This window comes from Desmodus rotundus, chromosome 6 (genome assembly GCF_022682495.2).
Source record: "Desmodus rotundus isolate HL8 chromosome 6, HLdesRot8A.1, whole genome shotgun sequence".
Lineage (NCBI taxonomy): Eukaryota > Metazoa > Chordata > Mammalia > Chiroptera > Phyllostomidae > Desmodus > Desmodus rotundus.
Window position 1 is genome coordinate 3,619,678 of NC_071392.1, and position 22,863 is coordinate 3,642,540.

Genomic DNA, 22,863 nt, shown 5'->3' on the forward strand with positions numbered 1-22,863 from the left:
TTTTGTTTTGTCGCCCCCTCCCCCCCCCCGCCCCAAGTGCCCCTAGATCTCTGCCTTCCTCGTTGAATCTGTCATGTATTCAATATTTAAGACCTATTATTACATTCGTGTTACTAAGCTTGCGACAAACCAAACTCAGTGACTCACCTTCATGTAGGTGGCTCATCCCCCACTCCACCTGTCTCCCGAGTTCCTATTTTCAGTTGCCTGTAGCATGTTTGCCCCAGAAGCTTCCAATGCCCCTCAGCCCTCTTCCTGTCTTCCCTCTGTGTTCACAGAACTGCTGTTCTCTCACGTGTCCAAATTCAAACTCTCAAGTGTAAACGTGGTTCCCCTCTGTGGAGCACCACCCCTGTGCCCCAAACAGTCAGCTTTATGATAAAACTACAATTCAAGTCCTGGCCTCCAACCACACATGGTCTCAGTTCACTCCCAGGACATTTTAAGGGATCTCCCAGTGATGTCACCGACGCTTTTGTGCATGATGATGCTGCTGCCAGATTTATTTTACTAATTCACATGCTTTAGTAGTGGCTCAAAAACCTTCCTTGGTTCTCTTAGCAATACATTGAGTGCCAGTCCTCTCAGCGAGGCCTGGACGCCCTTTCCAGCCCCATCTGTCACTGCCTCCTCGAACACGGCCTGCCCTTCAGCCACATGGCACACTCTCCATTTCCCCACACAGCCCTGCCCTCCTCTCCCCGTTTTATCACTCCCATTGTCCCATGTTCTTGCAATGTCCTTCCTCCCATCTTCTCCTTGCAAAACGTTACCCATCTCTCAGGACCTAGCTCATACGCCACCTCCTTCACCAAGTCTCCAACCAGAATTGTTCCTTCCTCCTCACAAGTCCTCAAACCCTTTGTAACGCCCAGATGGTGCTTACTGTATCCACAGAGGCCACACGACCGGGTTGCTTTCACTTGGTTTAATCCCAAAACAGCAAGTAAGCTGCACAGGGCAAATAAACCAGATAAGGATGCGGGTCTGCGACAGGGCTCCCGCTGGGTCCCTTGTACTCTCCCGTCAGGTGACTGAAGTGCCGTGGCCTTGGCTAACACGGAGTGAGATGACCCGGGGCTGCATCAGTACAGAACTATACCTGTCACAACCCCAGGCTCCTTACCCTCCGCAACAGGTCAGGCAATACTTCTGCGAGCCACAGCACCCAGGCTTCCTGTGGGGTGCCAGGCCCCGAAACGTGTGCTTGGCCTGCGTGGGGCACAGTCCTTTTATCTGCCCGGGGCCTGCCGCGCCGCCCACACACAGGCTTTACATTTACTTGTAAACACGTCTGTCATCCAATGAGATTGTCAAGGCCCAAGAATGAGGAGCTTGTTGTCATCGTCTCTATCCCTCAGGGCACATAAAGAAGTATTACCTTAGTAATTATAGGTAGTGTATGTTAAATGGATGTTTAAGAAATACCTGTTGAGTAGATCTTTCTGGGTCATGACAAGGGAGCAGCATTACACAGATGGAGTGTTACTTTCCGTACAGTGAACTCTGAGACGTACTTTTGATCGATTCATCTTAACAATATTTTTATGTCTACAGTTCAACTCCAGAGCAGTACAAATACAGAAAGATTTAGCCAGAAACCTCCTAAGACAGTGGACCTTAACTCAACATACTGGTCTTGCAACATACTTGAACAAGTCAGGGGGCTCCCAACACTGTGTCACCAAATAACTAGAAGTACCAGGAGGAAAGGTGAACGGGCAAAAAGGCTTTCTTCTGGCCAGGCTTTGCCCTTTTGTGCAGGAAAGAGCACCTCGCTTGGGCACTCCACCTGCATCACATTGGCCAGACTTGTCACATGGGGACCACTATCCCCAAGGGAGTCTAGAAGAAAGATTTCCAGTTGGGCTCATTGATGCTCGAACCTGAGATCGTGGATGTAACGTAGGCAACGAGCCTCGTGCACCGCGAGGCAAAGTTCTCCTGCGCTCGAATAAGTGTCACTCACTTGCTACCAACCCGACAGCATGTGATGCCTCTGACATCCTGAGAAGATGACTCCTCCTCCTAAAAATGTAGCCTCCTCAGTTTAGCATCCCGCCTAACAGATACTACCATCATGGCAAGTACTTTCGGATGTGGCCAAAATAAGTTGGATGTGAGTCTGAGTTCGTGGTCACATGCAAGAAGAGCTCTCACCTCTCCTGGGGTGGGCGTATTGAGGACTTTGGTCCAAGGACTAGGAACACAAATAAGACTTGGTATTCGAACCTCCCTTGAAGATACAATGTGAGAGGGTTTCTTCTGGTGACTTTAGTCCTGGCCTCCTTGGGGTTCTCCCAGGTCCTCTGTCAAAGACTCGCCACTCACCACCCAACAGCACAGCCCTCCCCTCGGCCACGTGGAGCCCCCCTGGAACGGGTTGCCATTGCCACTGCTTCCCTCCCCATGTCTTCCCCCTCGCACCCCAGGCCCACCAGTGTTCTTTGCCAACTCAAAACATGAAGTTCATTCCCCCTTTAAGACTTGGTAACAGCTCCTCCATCTCCCTGAGAGGCTCATCTCCAGAGCCTCCCACACCACCCTTCAGATCTCAGCTTAAATGACACCTCTCTGAGGAGGTCTCCCCCACACTCCACTGCAGGTCCCCCCCACTGCCACCAGTACACCTGTGCTACTCTCCGACAGCTCACTGCTCTAACTGGTGCTTTTCCAGCTCAATTATTATTGTCTCTCAGTTAGAGTTATTAGAGGAGATTTTGTTTTATTCACTGCTGCATCTTCGGTCCTGGAACATGGCAGATATTCAGGCATGTTTCCTGAATGAACGGGTAAATAGTTGAAAGTCACTTGCCTGCCTAGTAGGTGCTTCCCCACAACCCCCTCCTTTAAGTCACAGGCCCTTGGCCCATCTGGTTTAGATATCCGTCTCCTGTGTTCCTGAAGTGCCTCCCCTACAATGGCGTCAACCATGTGCGTTGTAATTCTTGATCACGTGTCCAAGTCCCCATCAGACACAAAGGGTGCCAAGTCCAAGTTCGTCCTTTCTGAATCAGACACCAGGGCTTTACCAGCACGGGTAATGCCTTCGTGCCAATTAGAAAGCTTGATGAGCGGTCATGGGCTGGGGATCCCCCACCCCTCCCTCCAGCAGGGGAGCACCCCTACGCCTGTCGGGGGGCGGCCTGGCAGGCAGTTCAATGAGGGACTTGAGTTCAACAAGGGAGTGAATTCCCTCTGTGTCTGAGCAGTTTTCTCACAGGCTGAAAGCCAACTTCGGGGGAAAGAACAAGATGGAATTACCAAAAGTGTACTCCGTCCCTGGCACTGTTCCAGCTTATTTCGTGTGTTTTTTAACTGCTGTATTGAGGTATGATTGGTATAGGGAAAGCTGAGCGTGTTTAATGCACAAAGTTGATGAGTCTGGAGAGAAATATACACCGTGAAACCATCACCACAATATACTCCATGAACATGTCCACCCCCCTGTACGTTTCCTTCCACCTTCCTCTGTGTGTGTGTGTGTGTGTGTTAACACTTAATTCGAGGTTCCTTCCACACGTCTCAGGTACTTCTTACAACACCACATGGAGGACAGATTACTCTGGCCGCTTCGTGGAGGAAGCAATGGGCCCGGAGTAGTTCTGCAACTTCCCCAAGGTCGTCCTGTTGGTAAACAGCCCGTGATTAAACACAGGCCCATCTGATTCCAGGGCTGTCCCTGGCTGACCTTGGCCACACGGAACATGACTGCTTGTTCCCAGGAGTCACGGGTTGTGTTTTTCAGTGTCCTTTGACCTCGAGCATTATTGGCTGCCTGGTGGTTGCTAGGCAGACTTAGATATCTCTGCTATTTCTGAGGCTGTAGCAGAATTGTATTATCGACTAGCAATGTTACTTAAGCAAGCAATTTTTTAAATGGATGATCACTTGCTCTGCTTCAGGTTACTTTGCTTCCTTAACATGTCTGGAAGTTTTGTTCTATTGCCAGGAATGGTGACGATGCAATATGCTAAGTTTGAGGTCCCCGTTGGTTTGTTCTAATAAAGGCGTCAGTGGCAAATCTAGTTAGAACTCCTTCAGTCTTAAAAGATGTCTCGTTTGTCCTTTTTTTTGTTGTTGTACAGGAGACATTCCTTTGTGGTGTCCAGTTTTGAAATTGCACACACTTTCTCTAAGGAAATCTCTGAAAATCAAAGACAGAGTCATGTTCAGTTGGCTTTTAAAAGAGGCTGTTGCTTGTCCCACAGAGCTGTGGTATCGCCAGCTCCACGGGCCGAGGCGGCGGTGGGCGAGGACTGCTGGCCGCCATCGCCGCAGCCTGCACAGCCGGACAACTGTGTGTGCCGCAGCCTGCACAGCCAGACCACAAGGCGCGTGAAGCTTCTCACAGCAGCTGCACACGTACGGGCGATCTCTCCCCTGCAGAGTGAGACTGTCAGTGACCCTTTTCATTTGCGTCATCCCACACAATCAAAATCAACCCATTCCTCCCCGACCTGCTGCCCGCCTCTGACAGCCACCCTCTTCCCCAGCTTTCTCTGGGCGGAAGCACCCATCCTCTGGCCAAACAACCAGAGAACCTCAGAGCTGAGGAAGACTTGAGAGGTGATGTGCTCCAAACTCCCGTCTCACCCGGGGACCCCTTACACAACATGACTCCAACTCCATCTTCCAGGGTCACACCTCGGACACACGACTTGCCGTGGATTCTCAGTGAGTCTTCACTCCTCTCTGTGCCCTGGTTTCCATGAGGACAAAGACGGAATCCAGCACATAGTAACCCCATAAATGTTAGCCTGTAACCCTGGCAAGCAGATACTTCTCTGTGTTAGACACTAGCAACCGCACGAGTTTCCAGGGCAGAGCGTGCCAGCATCGTGCGTGTTCCTCCAATGAGCGCGCATGAGGCCGCGTGCCACTGACCGCGCTGCGAAGACCTGGATGAGACCAGTAGCTGGCCTCACGAAGTCCCCAGGCTATCAAGCCAGCTCAGCACCAGGTGGCCCGTGGCTGTCCTGCCCTCTCAGCTCACTTGGAGACAACACTCATGTCCCCCAGAGATGTGACCAGGGAGGTCACGCACCCCTAAGTGGCCAGTCCACAGGATCCTCAAGGAGTTCAGTCCTCTCCACTGGAGCAAGTGCCCTTGCCCTTGTGAACCCCCATTTCCTTATCTGTCCCTGGGGGGAAATAACCCCTGCCCTATTATGTCACTGGGCCGTCATCAAAATGAAATGAGATCATTACGTGAAAGCCCTGAGCAACCCGTAAGGTGCTGTCTAATGACGCGGTACACCTTGTGTTAAGCCAAAGAAAGAAATGATGGCATTTTAGACACTGGTCAGCAAGGGGAGCTCTTTCAGCTGGGAGCCGACAGATGGTGAGAGGGGCCGCAGCAAGCCCCCATCAGGCTCCCCTGCAAGACCAGGGCTGGACGGTGTCACCAAGCCGTCATCCTGGCCCCTAGAGATCTCACTGGTGGCCACGTATTTTGTTGGAAGGTTACGAGGTTTTAGATCCAGACAGACTTAGACTCGAGATGCCTTCTCTGCCACTTCCCAGTTGGGCAACATTGTACAAAATACTTCCTTCATCTAAGCCAGAGTCCACTCCTTTGTAAATCAGACCCTCCCTCTGCATTAGAACCGAGAGACGTTCGGAGTCCGAGCTCTTCTTCTGAAGAGAGAAGACATGATGTCGATGAATGAAAAGCGGCCGCCACCTGCCCACCGCGGACACGAACAGACCAGAAAGCCAGGGGGCGCAGACAACAGAAGGACACAGGGCTGTGGGGCATGGAGACATGGGTTTGGGCTGCCCTGCCCTGGTGGACTCCCACGTCTGGGAGGAGAACTTCCTAAGATTCCACTGAAGTCCTGGCCCAGGGTTCCAAGAGACACCCTGACTTTAAAAAATCAACCCTTTCTCAGTGCTGAAGTCCGGCTAGTCAGTCTCTGCTTCTTACATTTCCTGTTGACACTGCCCTGCTCTCCTGAGTCCGGCGTCTCTTGGAGGCCCGGCCAACCTTGCAGGCAGCTGCCGATGGGGAGGCACAGCGTGTCCTTTATGGGACAGGCGGGAAGTGGGAAGTGGCAGCAAATTCTCCGGCACCGTGGGGGCGTGTCAGCAGTTTCTAAAAGGTGGAGAATGGGTGAGCTGCTGAATCTCATTCAGCATCAGTGACGCTCGCTGCGAACCACCCCCGCCAAGAGAATTCTGAGAAGACCCTTAACACCCCCGAGCCACGCTGACCTGACCACACCAGGTTTAGCACACTGAACTATGAGATTAAATAGCTTTAAAGTCATCAGTTTTTATTAAAAGTAAGAGAGACAACTGGCCATTGAACACGCTGCTGAAGGACGGAAAATTACTAAAATAACACTTAGCAAATATTTTTTTCATTCCATTCAAGGCAGGCTTTTGTACTTAATCTGTGCCAGATGCCACTGAATGCCTACCCCCGAGCCATCTGACTCTCCTGCTTCCTTCCTCAGTTGCAGAGCCCCAGCCCCGCCCCGGTTTCCAGCCTCCTCTGCGTGGGTTGGCTCATGATCGATCCCGGGATGATCCCTCTCAGTAATGGTTGGCCTGGTCCTGGGCATGCGACACAGCTCTGGCCAGCGAGGTGTGAGAGCTGAGGGGTTCCACAGGGACGTTTCTCCTTCCCAAGAGAAGTACAAGTGAAGAGATGGTCTTTTTCTTCCTGTGGATGTGGCCCCGAGGGCAGACAGAGCCACCACACCAAGAATGGCAAGAGGATTCAAGAAGCTGGGTGAGCCCTGACCAGGGTGGCTCAGTGGGTTGGCCGTCACTCCCAAAGCAAAAGTCGCTGGTTCGATGCCCAGTCAAGGCACATGTGCGGGTTGCAGGTTGGGTCCAGACTCAGGGCGCATATGAGAAACAACCGATCGGTATTTCTCTCACATTGATGTTTCTCTCCCTCTCTTTCTCCCTCCCTTCCCCTCTCTCTAAAAATAAATAATTTTTTTAAAAAATAAAGAACGTGGGTGAGATTTCTGAGTTACATAATTAACACATGGCACCACCTCCCTCTAGACTACTCCCTATGGGGAGGGATGAAGGCTCTGGCGCTAAGCATGGATGTCAGCGCTAACCAGAGGGCCCATGACCTGGGGCCTGAAAGCATCCTTCACGGTGCCGTTCTGTGTAATGAGCCCTTCAAGCAGTGCTGGCACTTGGCGATTTCTACCATTCTTACATGTGTTCAAAAGTGGGCTGAGCAAAAACAATCCCCCAGCTACTCTCCTAGAGCCCTCAAACGTCCCATATGTTCCCAGAAAGAAATGCTTTCAAAGTCCTCAGTCCTGTCATCTGCTGCTTTGTCCCCGTAGGGGGCTGCGGGCCCCTCCTTGCCACTGCCACCGATGCTGCCCGAGGACACCCGGGAAAGCTCCTGCTGGAGAATTTCCTGTCTTCCACTCCCACCGAGTGTTCGTGGGCTTTTTTGTCTTTTCCAGCCTCCTTTTCTTTCTCCATCTTGGGCATGTCTGTTGACGAGTTTTTATTTCCCTTAATGGTCTTTAACAGGGGCGTTCGTTGTCATTAACTGGCATCAGAGTTTTGGTAAATGGGATGTCTTCTAGTGAGAAGCATCGGTTTTCCTGTCCCTGGTGGCCCTGGTGGCTGCCCTGCATCATGCCAAGGTACGGGCTCATGAATGCAGGCCCCCCCCCAAACAAGGGCTGCTGACGGGGGAGCAATGGCACCCTCTGCCAAAGAAGGAGGGATGAAAAGTGCTCTGCCCACGTGGTGACAGGGCTAATTTGTTTCTAAATACATAGGTCGTGACTCTTATTTCTTTGAAGGTGGTTTGTTGGCTATGGTGATTCCATAGCTTAGCCATTTTTGTCAAGGAGGTATCCTCAGTCTCAAGCTATTTCTATTTACGTAGCCACTGAAACAAAGTTCTAGTTCTGTTCCTTGGGGTGCACGTGCCTGCACGAGGTGCTCAATAAATGTAGGTTATTGTTGCTGTAATTGTTATTATTGTTATTGTTACAGAAAACCTGTGACTTCCACTGCGCTCACTTGTTTACATTGTTCTTTACTAGGCTTTGTGTTCCTCGTGTCCACTTCATTTTGGCAGCTCAGGACCTAGCACTGGCCTGAAACGCAGCAGCAGATGCTCCCTAAACGCTTTCTGACCGAACCACCACATAATCACCTGGGTTGTAACGCTTGATGGGCTCCTGCCGCCTACGATAGCAAATCGTACTCTGTCGCACGGTTCCCACACCTCTCAGGTCTGGCTTCTGCCCTCCAGCCCCACCGCCCCCTCTCCTGAGCTCCCAGGCAGGCCAGGCAGCATCGCTGCAGTTCCCCAGACCGACCCTTCTCTCAGGCCCTTTCCTCCATCCTGCCCAACTGCCTTCCGTATTCAAGACCCAAGTCAGGCATGTTTTCCAGGAAAGCCTTTCCTGAGCCTTTTCCAGGTGACCCCCAAGTACAGGAACAGACAAATGCATAATAAGTTGTTCGTTGGTGTTATATTACAATGCAGGATGAAATAACGTGGCTACATTTCAGACTTCAGGGCCACCTTGTAGCCAGAACGGTCCCTTCCCAGCTCTGTGCCCCCCAGAACCTTCTCCTGGGGCTCTGATCCCCAGGATGCAGCACTCAGATGCTCCGCCTTATCCATCTCAGCCAGCCGGCTCCACGATCGATGAGTCATTCAGCAAACGTTTGCTGTGAATAATCCCACATGTACTTATGAACCCCCTGTGGAAGGCAAGGGAAACTGTCCCTTCTGCGTTGCTGCTGGTGAATATCGCTAACGCCCAGTTGGTTCTCCTCCCTGCTGCGCTGGATGGGGAGGCAGGATGCTGGCAGGTGCCCCGGGGCTGTCACCCTGCGTTTCTCCTGTTCAGCTGCCATTCACGATGAAGACACTCCTTTGTGAGCTCACACTCCTTTTTTTTTATGGGGGAAATCTGCTCCACCCTCCTGAGTCATCATTGTTTGATACCTTCCCAAAGGAAAACATGGATAAAGATAAAATAAAACCTTTCAAAAGGAATGGCACACTCAAGGGTGAGTGTTCGTATTCATGAGTCCATTACAACTTTATAAAGAGCTGTTTTTGAAACTGATCAGATAAAGACTGTGTTGCTGCCGAGGTCAAGTTTAATCTCTATTGGCTGGGGGAGCTCCAGATTGTGGTCGTGGTCAGATTGTGCAGCCTTCCCCACCAGGGACCCCCCTGACCTGCCTCAGATTTACATGTTTCTCAAAGATGGCATCAGGCCAGAAAAACAAAGCCCCCGGTGACAGGCGATGCCACAGCAGAGTGCGGGACATGGCAGACGGCCCCCAGCTGGTGGTGGTCACCGTGGTGCAGTCTCGGCTGGCTGCTCTCATGCGGGAGCCTGTCTGAGGCTGTGTCTGCTGTCCTGCTGACTCGGGTCCTGGGGACATCACTTCCTGCGAGAACGAGCCCTGGAGTGAGTGGCTCCTGATGTCACGGGCACCATGACTGTCCCGAAGCATAGGGAGGCCCTGGGTCTGCGGGGTGCTCTCTGGTGGGTCTGGTCTGGAGGGTACGCTGTGGTGGGGAGCCGCTGCCACCACCCTCACTGAAACCTGAAGTGGGAGTGCGGCCGTCCAACGGAGGGCTCCCCTGTGAGAGGAGCCTGGCAGAGCCAGCCACAGTAAGTATGTTCTCCGGGCAGCGCGGCACCCTGGGCTGGGCAGGCCAGTGGGCATGTAAGCCGTCCCAGGGGAAGCTGGTAAGAGACATGGGGTGATTCAGAAACACTCAACCACTTCCAGGGTGGGGCTACTTGGTAAGCAGCGAACACAGGACCGGGGCGGGCCAGACCGTGCGGGCCTTTGAAGGGTCTGGCCAGCGGGGAGGTGCTGGGTTTTGACCCCAGGTTTCAATCTTTCATAAACCAATGCTATCAATACATGCGACATCCGTCCACTCTGTCTGAACTGTTCCGTACAACGCTGTGGGTTCACTAACCGGAGGTCCCAAACGGGACTCAGCTGGTCGGGGAAGCCCCTGAAATTACTCGTGAAAATATCGTGCATTTGACAGTGGAAGTGACCTCCTTTCATACCATGTTAAATTTGTCTGTATGTAGTAACATGGCATCAGCGGAAATGTTCATAGACCGATTTTACAGTGACGTCAGTACTGACTACTGAGTTCATTGCAAACGTAATTTAGAATTTAATGAACTCCTTCAGTATTAAGGTTGGTGGTGGACGTATAAAAAACAAGTCCTACTAAGCACTCCTCCCCCGGCTGCCGCGCTGCTGGGGTGCCCAGGGCCACTCGGGCCCACGGAGAATACTTTCTGGTTCCGGCAAGATTCTAAAAGGCACCCACCTGCCCCTGCTCTCGGGAGGAAGATGATCCTCAATAGGGGCAGTGTTTGGTGTGTGCTAAATACCCTGAGCAGGGACCAAGCTACACTCTTACTTAACAAAATAAGTAACCGTATTTCATTGAGTCCAAGATTCACATTGCTACACGACTTACCATCTCTGGAACTGAAGGGTTTCTTACCGTGCTATCCCGTCACTCAATAAAGTTTACACCTTTGATAATCAAAAAAGGGGAAAAAAGGAAGTGAAATATCCCTAACTTCTATTTTTTATTATGGTTTCGCTCAGAGTAGCTGATCACTTCCTACTTGAAAGATGACACCCTGTGGGTACATCAAGCAGAGAGTTTTGCCTCCTCCTCTGTTCCCAGAGGCCTTCGGCTGAAATTACCCCTCGCCAACCCCTACACGCCTCGCGTTTCCCCTCCTGTGGCCTCATCCGATCCTGCGGTGCATGGCCATCGTATATTGCCATCCTCCCTGCCGTCCTGTGGGCAGTGCGGTTCCGTGGAGGCAGCCTGGGCTCTGAGCCCAGCCCCCAGCGTCCCCTCAGGGCCTGGCTGTCCACGCGCGCGGTGAGATTACGAGCAAGTCATTTAGCCCGTACCAGTGAGTGAAGCAGTACAGGGCCGGCACGTGGCAGGGTCTCTCTGACTGTCACTATTTTCAGAGGCAGCCTGCATTTTGGAATCAGACTGTCATGGAGCGCGTCCCCAACTACAGCTACCTCTCTAAGCCGCAGCCTCTGTGCACCACGAAGGTCAGGGCGCGTGTGTCTCATTCATGGCTGTGTCCTCGACAGCTGGCCCAGAGCCTGGCAGTTTGGGATAGGCCGATGAGTGCGTGCAGATGGAGGTCAGTCCCTTCCAGCACTGCGGTGAGACTGACCAAGAACGCAGAGAAGAGGGGTCACAGTTAGGGGGCCTGGCACATCACAAGCCGCAATCCTTGGCGTTTGGTGCTGAGAATCGATGAATAGAGAAAACAGGACATCTGAAATGCCAGGGGCAACCCTGCCCGTGGGTTTAGCCAATCAGGAGACTCGAGTACAGGGCTGGCCTGCTGACTAATTCCTTCTTGACAAAACTGTGCTTATCCCTCCCACACAATGCTAGTACAGGGAGCAAGAATCACTTGTTTGTTTAGTCCTCTTTATTGAGCATTTAGGGGGTGGAGGACACCAACGTGGGTAAATATCTGTGAACAAGTGCCCCTATGTTGGGGACAGACCGGGAAGCGCTTGCCCCCCAAGGGTCCGAGGGCCCCGACGGCTGGAGTTCTCCTGTACAGGGCAGTTAGGAGATCTCGATGCCCAGACAGGACACCAGGTAGCCCCTTCCCTGTCTTCCGTTCCAATGGTGCCTTCGTGACTGCGACCCTTCTGCTCCCGGCCCGTTAGACGGAGGGAGGTAGCCCTTGTGGCCTTGGTCAGAAAGACACCCAGCTCAGAGACGGAGGTTAGGAGGTCAGGACCCCGGAGTTCCCTGCCCCACCGGACGTGATCTCCCACGAGGGGAGGGGACACCGCAGATGTGAGGACGGGGTGGTGGGCGGGCAAACCGGAGCCGGGAGTCTAGAGACAGATGCTCACGCCTCACATGGAGCCTGGCCGCTAAGGGGCCTCCCCCGAAACACCCACGCAGGAGCCTGGCCTCCTCGCTCTCCTGCAGGCCTGGTGCCGAGTGCCAGGGATGGAGGTGCGGAAGCAGGGCCGCTAGCCTGAACTCTCAGTTTGGATTTTGTCGTCACATGACAGTGGAAAATTGTAACCGTGGGGGATTGGAATCCACCCCGCCATTCTTTCAATGTCGTTTCTGTACGTGCTGACTCTGACTAATGTGTGGCTGGTGGCTGAACAGCATGTTTGTCCAAGAATTCTAGGAACTAACTTCAAAAGATAGAGACCCTGATCTTCAGGCCTCCCAGCTCTGGGAGAGTTGCAGACCTTCAGCCATGGAGCCAGGATGGCGTGTAGCTGGGTGACTAAGCCAGGATGAGGCACACCTCACCATCACTTGCCTTATTGGAATGCATGGTGCTCATCGGCACATAGAGAACTTTGCAAACCCCTCCCCTGATCTCTTTATTCTGTTCCCCTCTCCCTCCTTATAAAAACTTCTGCCTCCACTGAGACAGGGAGACAGGCTTTGTGACATGGGTCCCCCACCTTCCAGGTGGCCGGCTTCTCAATAAAACCGCTTTCCTTTACATCAGCACCTGCCTCTCAAGCATTGGCTTTTGTAGCAGCAGGGCAGCGGGACCTGGGTTGCAGTGACAGTCCCACCCTTACTGACTGAGATTCTTCATTTGGAACACACGATGCCCCCACCCCCCAGAATTCAAGCCGTGTCCCGGGTCTCTGCAGCAACATCATCTCCAGGCAACGAGGCCTAGGCTGCAAGCTTCAGGCTCAGACGCAAGCTTGCCCAGCTCATGAGGCCAAGAATGATGGGGTCCGATTTCTGGTCGCCACCAGGAACATGACACTGGGAGCAGCAGGGAGCCCCCAGGACCAAGGAGGCAGGGGAAGAGGGGCAGAGAGAAGGTGGGAAGGAGGAAACCAGAGGAAGAGAGAAGAAAGAGGGACAAGGGGAAGACCCAATGACCCTAACCTGTTGCACCGTCTCAGGGATGGATTGTGGAAAACACTGAGCTGAAGGATCTTGGAGAAAGGGCCCTTCCCCCACACCGGCTTCAGGGCTGGGGGGTGGTGCATCTGTATCAATTAGCTGGGTGCCGACCTGTAGGAGACAAGCAACCAGGAGAGACTCTGTTTTGGACACCTGGCTACACAGTGTCTTTCATCTCCCCTCCCACTTGGGCACCCCAAATGGCGGTGACACGGCAGGCAGCAAGGAGTGAGTGTGTGTGGAAGGGAGGTGGGGAATCGGCCGGAGCCAGGGCCTCATCTGTATTCATTCTGCTCAAGACTTCCCCGGGCAACAGGGCGAGAGCTCGTGGGACAGGAAGGGAGTTTATCTTTGACCAAGCTCTCCATGCAGGTGCCTCTGCTGAGAGTCCCCAGGGCACTGGCAGCACACACCCACTCCGGAGTCCCCCCAGCACCACAAAGGTCGGAGTGCTGGGGCGAACAGAAGAGAACTGTGCTGGCGAACGGGGTCTCTTTCCGCCAGAAAGAATTAGTCTCCCAGTCCTGCCCCTGCCCCAGGCTGTGTCTGCTCCGCATGGCTTGGGATTGATTGTAAAAGCTGAAAAGAGAGCGGCCGGAAAGCCTGGTCTGGGACCTCAGCTCTGGGTTCTGTCTGTTCTACGGCCCAGAACCACCTCCTGGTGGTAACGGTCTCTATTTCATCGACATAGCAGCTGTTTCCCACAAGCCACCGTCTCACAAGACAAACCCAGTGGCCATTTCTGCAGCAGGAGGCCACGCGGTGTGTCCCTGCACGGAAGAGGCCCAGTCGGCTCATCCCCAGAGGGGCAGGGACCGGGGGAGCCGGCCGTGTTAACTGAGATTGCTGCAGTAGTAACTTGGTATGATGAGCTCCGTTTGGGTGTGTCTGAGACAGAGTCTGTTGAGGCAGAAGGGACGTTTCGGGGGAAAAGCTGAGGGACTGAAATCAGGTTTTTTCACACCGGAATTGCGGCTGCTGAGACAGCCGGAACAGCCCCCGAAGGGATTTATCAGGAGGTGGTGCAGCCACCGACCACGAAGACAGCCCGTCCTTCGGATGGGGGTGGTGGCCCAGGACAGCCCTGGGACCGCAGGCGACTGCGTGTTTCATTCCAGATAGCGGAACAGTAGACTAACCAATGCTCGGAGCCAGGTGGCCCAGAATGAACGTTGCAGAGCGCACACCGCCCTCGGCTCCTCGAGGTCAGAAACAGAATGCGGACCCTTTGTGGCGTTGGCTGCGCGCTGGGGCCAGAGGCGGTCTGCGGGTGGGAGACATCCCACACGCCAGCCACCACCGATCTGGCCCAGTCTGAGACGAGCCAGGGGCTTAACGCAGAAAAGCCACAGGGGGTATAGAAACAAAGCCAAACGACCGGGGGCAAACGACACAGTGTAAGACACACTGTAACCATCATCGCGCCCGAAACAGCTCTGCCTCACGGCCTCGGAGGACGGAGGCCGCACGTGTGTGGATGACTTCCCTGCACTGTGACAGACAGGTCCAAGCCAGCCTTCTGAAGCTGCGCACCTGGGCTGGGAGATGATCCTAGAGAGGGGGCGCGCAGGGCAATCCGAGGTAAAAGGGTCAGGTTGCTGAAAAGCTGTGACAGGGGGACAATAGCGCCTGAGGGGGAGTGACAAGCTGTCAGCGGTTCTTTTCGGGAAGATTTCTCTAGCAGTACAAGACGAAAGAACTGAAGGGGGTGGGCGGGGCAGGTTCAGGTTTTGTGTCAGAAACAGGAAGAGGGTGTGGGGCCCCTTAGGAAAAACCATCCAGATTTAAGGATGCAAAGCACGAGGGCTCATCCCAGGGTCTTAGACGCCCGTGCGAGGAAGGGGCCGAAGGTTAAGCTGTGCAGTAAACTGCCCCCCGGCTACTCTCCCCTGTTCACCCAGCCAGGCGCCCAAGGAGTCACCGCAGTCCTTCACGGCTTGCCCACTTTGTCCCCTACGCAGGTCTCAGATTTCTTTTTTCTCCATTCACTGATACCTCCATCTTTCCCTTCCTATCACATCCTGGCCCACTGTCTGCTCTTTATTTTCGCCCGCGTGTGGCCACCTTGCGAATTTTGTCTAAGCTCAGTGAACTATTCCCGATCCTGCCAGGCGGCAGAGGATACAGGCTCCGGGCTTGGACACTTACACAAACGGGCTTGAGTTAGAGTCCCCCTGGACCACTGAGCGACATCTCCGAGTCTCAGTTTTCCCATCTGCAAATGGAGACAAATACCCACCTTGCAGCCTGCTTCTGAGAATTCCCACGGACGTCCGTGCAAAGGTCTGCACACACAGTCGGCACTTAGCGATCGCCTGTGAAGGTTCCTGACTGTTACGTGACGGTGTGATCTCAGATAAAGCAGCTGGCACCAAGGTGAAAAAACTAACACAGTAAATAAAAAAGCACTAAATGCCGGGATGAAATGACACATCCCTTCTGGGACAGCTTGTACTACATGGACCTAGGATGAAGCAGGGGCCAGAAGGAGAGCAGCTCCTTCAGACAGCCCTTGGCCTCTTGGGGTGGTGCCTCTTGGGGTGGTGCCTCTTGGGGTGGTGCCTCTTGGGGTGGTGCCTCTCGGGTTGGCCCCGATAACAGGACTGGAAGTGCTGAGTCATGCTGCCCCTGGGGTGGGCAGGGCCTGGAATCCTCCCCAGCAGGCTCCCAGTAGGGCCTTGCAGGGCCCCGGTCCACCCTGTTCACCTGACCCACTCTTGGCCAACTTCCCCGTCTCAGCCCTATTCACGCCCCCGGATCCAGCTGGTATCTCCCTTCTCTGGGCACCAGCCTCCTGACCTCGGTTCTCCAGCTGTAGCTCTTGCTCATACCTGGCTGGGCCTTCCCACCTGCAAAGCAGGGCGTGCCCAGAGCGGGGAAGCTGCGTGCTTTCTCCCTGGCCACGAGGCTCAGGGTCCTGTCTTCAGAGTTCGGTGAGAGCAACGGAAAGCACGCCTGTTGGAACTGCTTGCTGGTCGTGGAAATGGATGAAGCAAAGAAAACACTCAGAAGCGTTTTCCAGAAGATCCATGGAGCTCAACTCCATGCTGCTTTAATTTGATCCCAGTCTGGGTGGGGCCGTCTGGGGGTGCTGCGGGTGTGGTAAAGCCCGCCTGCCCTCCCTGCGCCATTACAAATCCTCCCCAGAGGGCAAGCACCAGGTCAGTTCAGGACCTGGTCCGGCCCTGCTCTGTGCTGACCAAGGGCTGGCTCTGATTCTGGTCACGTGTGGAGTTTGAGGGCTGGTCGGTGGACACCATGGAAGAAACCACAGGAGAACGCATTTCCGCGTTGTTGCTCACTGGGGGGCCTGCACTGGCAAGAAGACGGGAAGCCCCGAGTGTGCACACTGCTGCCAGCCCCCTGTTCTCTGCCAACCCCCACTTCCTGCTGCCCTGGTTACAAAATCCCGTGGTCAGAAAGGCCTCCTCTGTCCCCACGGCTCCTCTTGCAACCCTGACCACAGCTCCTGCAAGGGACAGGCAGCTGGCAGGGCTCAGCGGCAGCCACTACCTCCGCCACTGCCTTCCCCCGGGACTCCAACCTCTGATAATGCCCCTCGCCGCCAGGTGCTGCGAGCACCCCTGTCCCTTGGTGGCAGCAGGCACAGCTTGGCTGTGGCCCACTCCTCCACCCTGACCCAGGTGCTGCAGGGTGCTTCCTGCCTCGCTGCTGCACACCCGACCCTCCAGAAGGGCCCCTGGAGAGGACACCTTCCTGGTGGAGAGAGAGGGCCGCTCTCCTATGGAGACCGCACCCCCACTCTGCTCTCTCGGGCTCTCGGAGGGCGCTCTGTTGAGTGGTGCCCTCCCCTTGACACGGTTCTTCTTGCATCACTTTAAGGGACGCGCCACCTGCTCAGCCGGTGCTAAAGGTGCTGGCTTCCACGTCTGTGCTAAGGTCAAGTTCCCAGCTTGTGGTCTTACTCCTTAGTGTTTGTTCATTTTCAGGCTGTTCTTTCTCAGGCCCAGGGTCCGTGTGTTCATGTTAATTCTCCTGGGTGTTAATGAAACGAATCGACACGCCTCCTTTCATTCAGCCGGATTTTTGCTGTGAGTTGTCCAGGAGCAGCAGGGCAGAATCAGGGAAGGAGAGCTGGTGATTTCTTAACTATGACAGGTTATACCAAGGATTAGTTTTCAAAAGATCTTCTGATTCTAAAAAGTACAGTGCCTTTATTTTACAAGACAGGAGAAGTTCAGGGAAGTTTACGTCACCAAGATAAAAAGCCCAATAATTCCGCCACCTCACGGCAGCGACTTGACTATCCACATCTTCATACATTTCCTTCCAGTGTTTTCCTCCTACAGTTTCCTGTAGGAGTAGTAACCGTATGCTTATCAATGGCAAGGAACTGGCCCCGCGTTACCCGCGTGTCATACCTGCATTAGCTGGCGCTTCCAACAACTAGGAAAGATCGGTGTTGCTGAAATTGTGGAAACTGAGTCCCAGGGAGGAGCGGTAGTAACCAGTCCGAGCAAAGATTGATATCCACATGCCTCGCTCTCAAGGCAAAGAGGCGGACACAAGCCGAAGCCTGAAATCAGTGGATTGATTTCATTCCGAAATGAAATGACGAGAGAGGAATGCGGGAGGGTCGGCGCTGCTCTTAGTGGGAGTCAGGTCTGCCGGGCTCATTGTTACATCCGGCCCGCTGAAGGAAATTTCTTTACCTGTGCACAGGCATTCCTTTTTTTTTTACCCGCCCAAGGGTATGTTTATTGATGTTAAGAGAGAGAGAGGAAGGGGTGAGGGGGAGAGAGAGAGAGAGACTGATGTGAGAGAGAAACATCGATATGTTGTTGCCTCCTGTACACGCCCCAACCGGGGATCAAGCCAGCAACCTCGGTCGGTGCCCTGACCCAGACTGAACCGCAGCCTTTTGGTGCACAGAATGGTGCTCGAACCCGCTGAGCCGCACCAGCCAGGGCTGTGTGCAGCCCTTCCAAAAGAGAGATTTATTCTTCCACGAATCCCAAATATCACTGCTCGCCTTTTAAGCGGACTAGAAAGAAATGGAGAGCGAGAGCTCAGGAGCATCCACAGGCAGCTCGGGGGGAAGTCCGCCACTGAAGGGAGGTAAGTAAACCTTGGGCAGTTTGGGCACAGCGAACTCAGCAGGGACCCGGCGGTGCCTTGGCTGCCTTGTCGGCCGGCTGCAGATGCACCTGCAGCAGGGGCCAGGGCGACTGGCCAGGCGTGAATAAATGACAGTGAGGACGACAAGTGGCTGGAGTTCTGCTAAAGCCAGCTGGGCGCAGGCAAACACACATAGTCAGTGGTTCCTGCACTTGCCCTGCGCTTGCACTAGCTCTGGGGCGTGAAGATAAATGGATACGACCAAGGCTCCTTGCCCACAGGAGCTGCATTCACTGGACAGCTGTGCATGAGCGGCTGGAATGTGCCAGACCCCGGGGAGTCCGACCTGCGTCCCGCGGGCCACATGCAGCCCAGGATGGCTGTGAATGCGGCCCGACACAAAATAGTAAATTTACTTAAAACATTGTGAGTTTTTTCGTGATTATGTGTCACAATGTATTTAACGTGTGGCCCAAGACAACTCTTCTTCTTCCGGTGTGGCCCGGAGACCCAGAGGGTTGGACACCCCTGCTGTGTTGTCTGGATGCCTCAGCAAACAAAACCAGCCCAGTGGCTGCCCTGTGGAGCTGACTGCTCAGTGGGAAGGGCAGACAGGAGACAGAGGTAATCAAGGCAAGTTGTACCAATCGCAGGCTGCCCTGCAGTTTGGGATGGAGAGCAGGCTTCACTGGGGAAGCTCACAAGTTTGGGGGTGGGGGGAGGGGGCCGGTGAGGGAGGTCAACAGGAAGAGGAACATGCTCCCTCAATCTGCTTCTACTCATTTGAAATTCATTCTTTTCCAGCGTTAGGGTTTGCTTCTACTTTCCTTTTCCATTTTATTTTGATATTATTTTTTAAGTTTATAAGATGTTTGCATTGTTCAGCATCTTTAGAGAAAGGCCACCTGCCTCTCTAGCTCCCAGCCCCTCCTCGCCCTGTCTAAGAAAAATAATAACTTGTATGACTCTCAGTAGTTCAAAAACATTTACTAAGTTTTGACTTACCCTTCCAAGGCTTTTGTTTTTGGCAAAAATAAGCCAACAGTCTTCTCTCTCCTCCTTTCTTACACAAAAGATTGTACCCTACACATGTCTTTTATCTTATCTATGTAGCTACCCAATCTCTGGTTCCCAGTCTTATTTTTAGAGCATTCCTTTTTTAAAAAACAGCTGCTCTGTTTTCTACTTTCTTTTGTTTTTTTTAAATTACATTTTATTGATTATGCTCCTACAGTTGTCTCAAATGTTCCCCCTTTGTTCTCCTCCATGTAGCACCCCCCACTCCCTCCCCCAGGCCATCCCCATCTGCTTGATTTTATATAACATGTCCTTGGTTCTGAAAGTTTGGATTGTTTATACTGTTTGGTTCTTACGAATACCACAATGAATGCTGCGAAATGTTTCGAATTTCTAGCGCTCTCTAAAGGTTGCACTGCGAAGCAGCAGGGGTAGGCCAGCGCAACCCCGTTCGTTAATCTCGAAGGACGCTGCATAGAGACCGCCACTCCGCTCTGTCCGTCCACAGCCCCCCTGACCGAGGACCGTCCCACACTTCCTGAGTTTTGACAGTCAGACAGGTGAGCAGTGGCATTTTAAAATACTTTTAACTCACTTTTAATACAAACAATAGCGAGTCCCTTCTCAGACGTGTAAGGGCCATTTTAGTTTTTTAAAAAACTTTCTCTTCTCTGAATGGCCCATATGTACCTTTTGTCCACTGTTTGCTCGTTCATCTGTCTGACGCGCTTTAGAACCAGCCTTACGGACTCCAGAAAGAAGGGCATCTTTAATGTGATCCCGGGACACGCCCATGTCACTGCGGGCGAAGCCTGCCCGCCCGCTCAGCTCCCCTCGGGGTGCCCTGGGTGCTCCTATCTGTTCGCACGTTTCTGTGTAGTCATTCGCTGGGACCACAGCAGGATGCAGCGCAAGGTGGCGAGCGAAGCCTGCGGTCACGCTGACTGGCCTTCCTGCTCCCGGGAGCCCTGCTGCCTGGCCCTTGGTCTCAGGCCCCCCTGCAGAGGGCTAGTCAGACCGTTTCTCTCGGAGGCTTGTGCCTTCAGAATAACTGGGAGACAACCACACAGCTTTCAGTTTAGATGTAAAAGGGGAAGTGGAAGTCCAGTCACTCCAGAGCCGACCCCAGGCCCCAGAGAACTACATGGGAAGAGAGGAGAGCACCGTGGGGTCTCAGCAGTCAGGGACCCTAATAATGTCCACCTGGAGGCCACAGACAGCAGGAGAATGGGGACGCTGGGCTGGGACGATGGGCTGGGTCACTCTCCTCCACCGGGCCCACCCGGGAGGGGCTGACCTCACCCTGCTGTGTGCTCCTTCCTGGCCACTGCAAGTGGACTAGGGGGCCCCTCGTCACCCTGTGAAGGTCTGGGGGAGGTGTGAGGGCTTCGTGTCCAGTCCCTAGGCCTCATCTGAATCCTGGTGATGAGGTGGGAGGCCTACAGAGCTGGGAAGACAAGGCGAACACCAAGTGGGTAATAACCCAAACAGCCTTGTATGTGCACACCGGCAGACCTACTGAACGGTACAGTGAGACCCATGCACGACGACACCGCATGGTACCAGGTGCTAATGACAGGTGCCGACACAAGAGGCGCCTGAGAACAGACAGACCTCAGAGCTGGGGCCTTTGGGTCCCAGGCTCCCGAGGAGGAGGAGCCAGGACTCAGGCGAGATGTTTATCAGTGGCCTAAACACTGCTTCAGTGAGGAAGACACTTCCCTCTGCCCCTCCAGGTTCTTCTGGCTGGTCTCCATCAAATTGCCCCGAGACAGATGAACGAGAGAAAGTGACCAGATGTAATTACAGACGTAGGGGTGGGGGCCCCGCTCAAATGAGAGAGTCAGAGAGAGAAATTTCAAATGCGCTGTGTGACGTTCTGAGCCAAGGACAGGTAGGAAGGCCCCTGCAGAGGGGAGGGGGTCTTTCTCAGGATGATAAGAAGGGTAGATGTTCAGTAATTAGGTGTTTGCCTTGCCCTAGAGGTAGGTGTTAGAGAGTTATTTCTGGTGATAACGCTTATGGGCAAAGTCTCTAATTTAAATTCTTTCTTAGGGAGAGGTAAGGCTTTCTCATGTCTCAGTGTCGGGATTGCCTTCAGCTCAGAGTAATTTTCATGCCAAAGTGGCTCATTTTGGGGAGGCCTGTCCTGAGCCCCTTCAATTGTTAAGGAGGCTTTTGCCAAATGGCCCCCAGGGTTAGCAGGACAGAGGAGGTACACTGGTGACCGTAAGGTACCTGGTGGGCATGGTCCTGTTTAGCCAGCAGAGGGCAAGAGAACACAGAGGCCATTCCACTGCTGATGGCCCAGGAGTGCGTGAGGAGCAGGTCTGCAAAATTAACCACGACGAGAGTCGGTCACGAGTGTGGCCCTTTTGACAGACTGTATTTACAGCTGCACGTCTACAGCAGAGACTGGGGACTGTGGATGTCGCAACAAACTCTTGCTTTGTTATAAAAAGTCAGAATTTCTTCCAATGGCGCCTGCGTTTCTTTACAGACCCCTGCGTACCTGATGGAAGTGTGGGTACATGTCGGGATAACGTAGCCTAACCCTTTAACCAACACTCGTGTTTGAAGACCCCATAGAAATAAGGTCTCTGAAACTATAATGGACATATATAGCAGTGGTCAATTTTATAAATCTCAGAAATAGAGTTTTTCAGAGGATGTAATGTTATTGGAAGTATAACACGCACAGACATTTGACAAATGGAGTAACAAATGTGAACATGTCCTGTGTATTAGAAACCCACCCGAACTCCAGCCTGCCGGCCGGGTAAGGAAGCTGGGAGGCAGGGAGGGGGGGGAAGGAGCTGCCCTTTCCAGTCTGCAGAGGCAGGAGCAGGCTCGGACTCCGGCTCCAGACCCTCAGCCCCACCTACCCTGCTGCTCACCCCACCCCCACCCAACTGCAAAAAGTATGCTTCCCATTCAAATGAGGCTTCAAGCCCACAGACAGAGCAATTGGGGGAAGACTCCTGCAGGGGTTTAAAGCGAGCTGTTCATGCACTGAATTGGGGGGTGGCGCAGAGTACGAAACCCACTGGGCTGGAAGTCGGGACACCGGGGTTCTGGGTGAACCATGGCCTGTCTGGTGCATGGATTTCCCACCAACAAAATAAAGGCATGAGGCTCGGTGATCTCATGGATCTCTACCTGCCCACGGGTCCTGAGACTCTGTTCACTGTCCCCGTCCTGTGGGTCTCCATCTCAGCTACCGTGGGGGCTCATGACAAGGTGGGGTGCTGCCCCTCAGTGTCTGCGGGGGGGTGGTTCTGGGCCTCCCCCCCCCTGCCCTAGACACCAGTGTCCGAGGATGCTGAAGCACCTCCTGCGAGATGGCTCTGTACTCGCATGTCTCCGACACATGTCCTCCTGTAACTTTCCATCTTCTCTGGATTACTTCCCACACCAAATACACGGTGAATGCCATGTAAACAGGGGCCACACCGCATTGTTTAGGGAATAATGACAAGAGCCTGGACCTGTTCAGGAGCGATGGAACCTAACTGCACAGGGCATGCCAGCAACAGTGTAATTGCAAAAAGTATGTTTGACCTGAGAATGTGGGGCCTGTGGATGCAGAGCGCTGACTGTATCATTTTAAAAAGTACTCCTGAAGACTCGGAGAAAGTTAGTCTCCCCCAGTAGAATGTTATGCCTGAAAGCAGAGCATAAAAGAATTATGTTACTGTCTATGCTGGCGTGGAGGATTCTGCACCGATTAAACCCACATGCTGAGCAGCCAGCGTCAGGGGGGAAATACAGGTGGCTGTGACTCAGCCCCGAGCCTCACTGACCCGTAAGCCTTA

At 53.5% G+C, this 22,863-nt stretch overlaps 1 long non-coding RNA gene across 2 annotated transcripts; it reads right to left on the reverse strand.

The window, feature by feature from the left end:
* Positions 1 to 6,270: 6,270 nt before the first annotated feature.
* On the reverse strand, positions 6,271 to 15,484 carry LOC123480007 (uncharacterized). Of its 2 annotated transcripts, none has more exons than XR_011651304.1 (3): positions 15,192 to 15,484; positions 12,935 to 13,063; positions 6,271 to 9,713 (listed from the first exon to the last, which is right to left on the reverse strand). It is a non-coding gene; the product is annotated as an uncharacterized lncRNA (long non-coding RNA). The 2 variants fall into 2 exon arrangements; XR_006655860.2 differs by lacking the exon at positions 6,271 to 9,713 and adding an exon at positions 11,334 to 11,745.
* Positions 15,485 to 22,863: the final 7,379 nt, after the last annotated feature.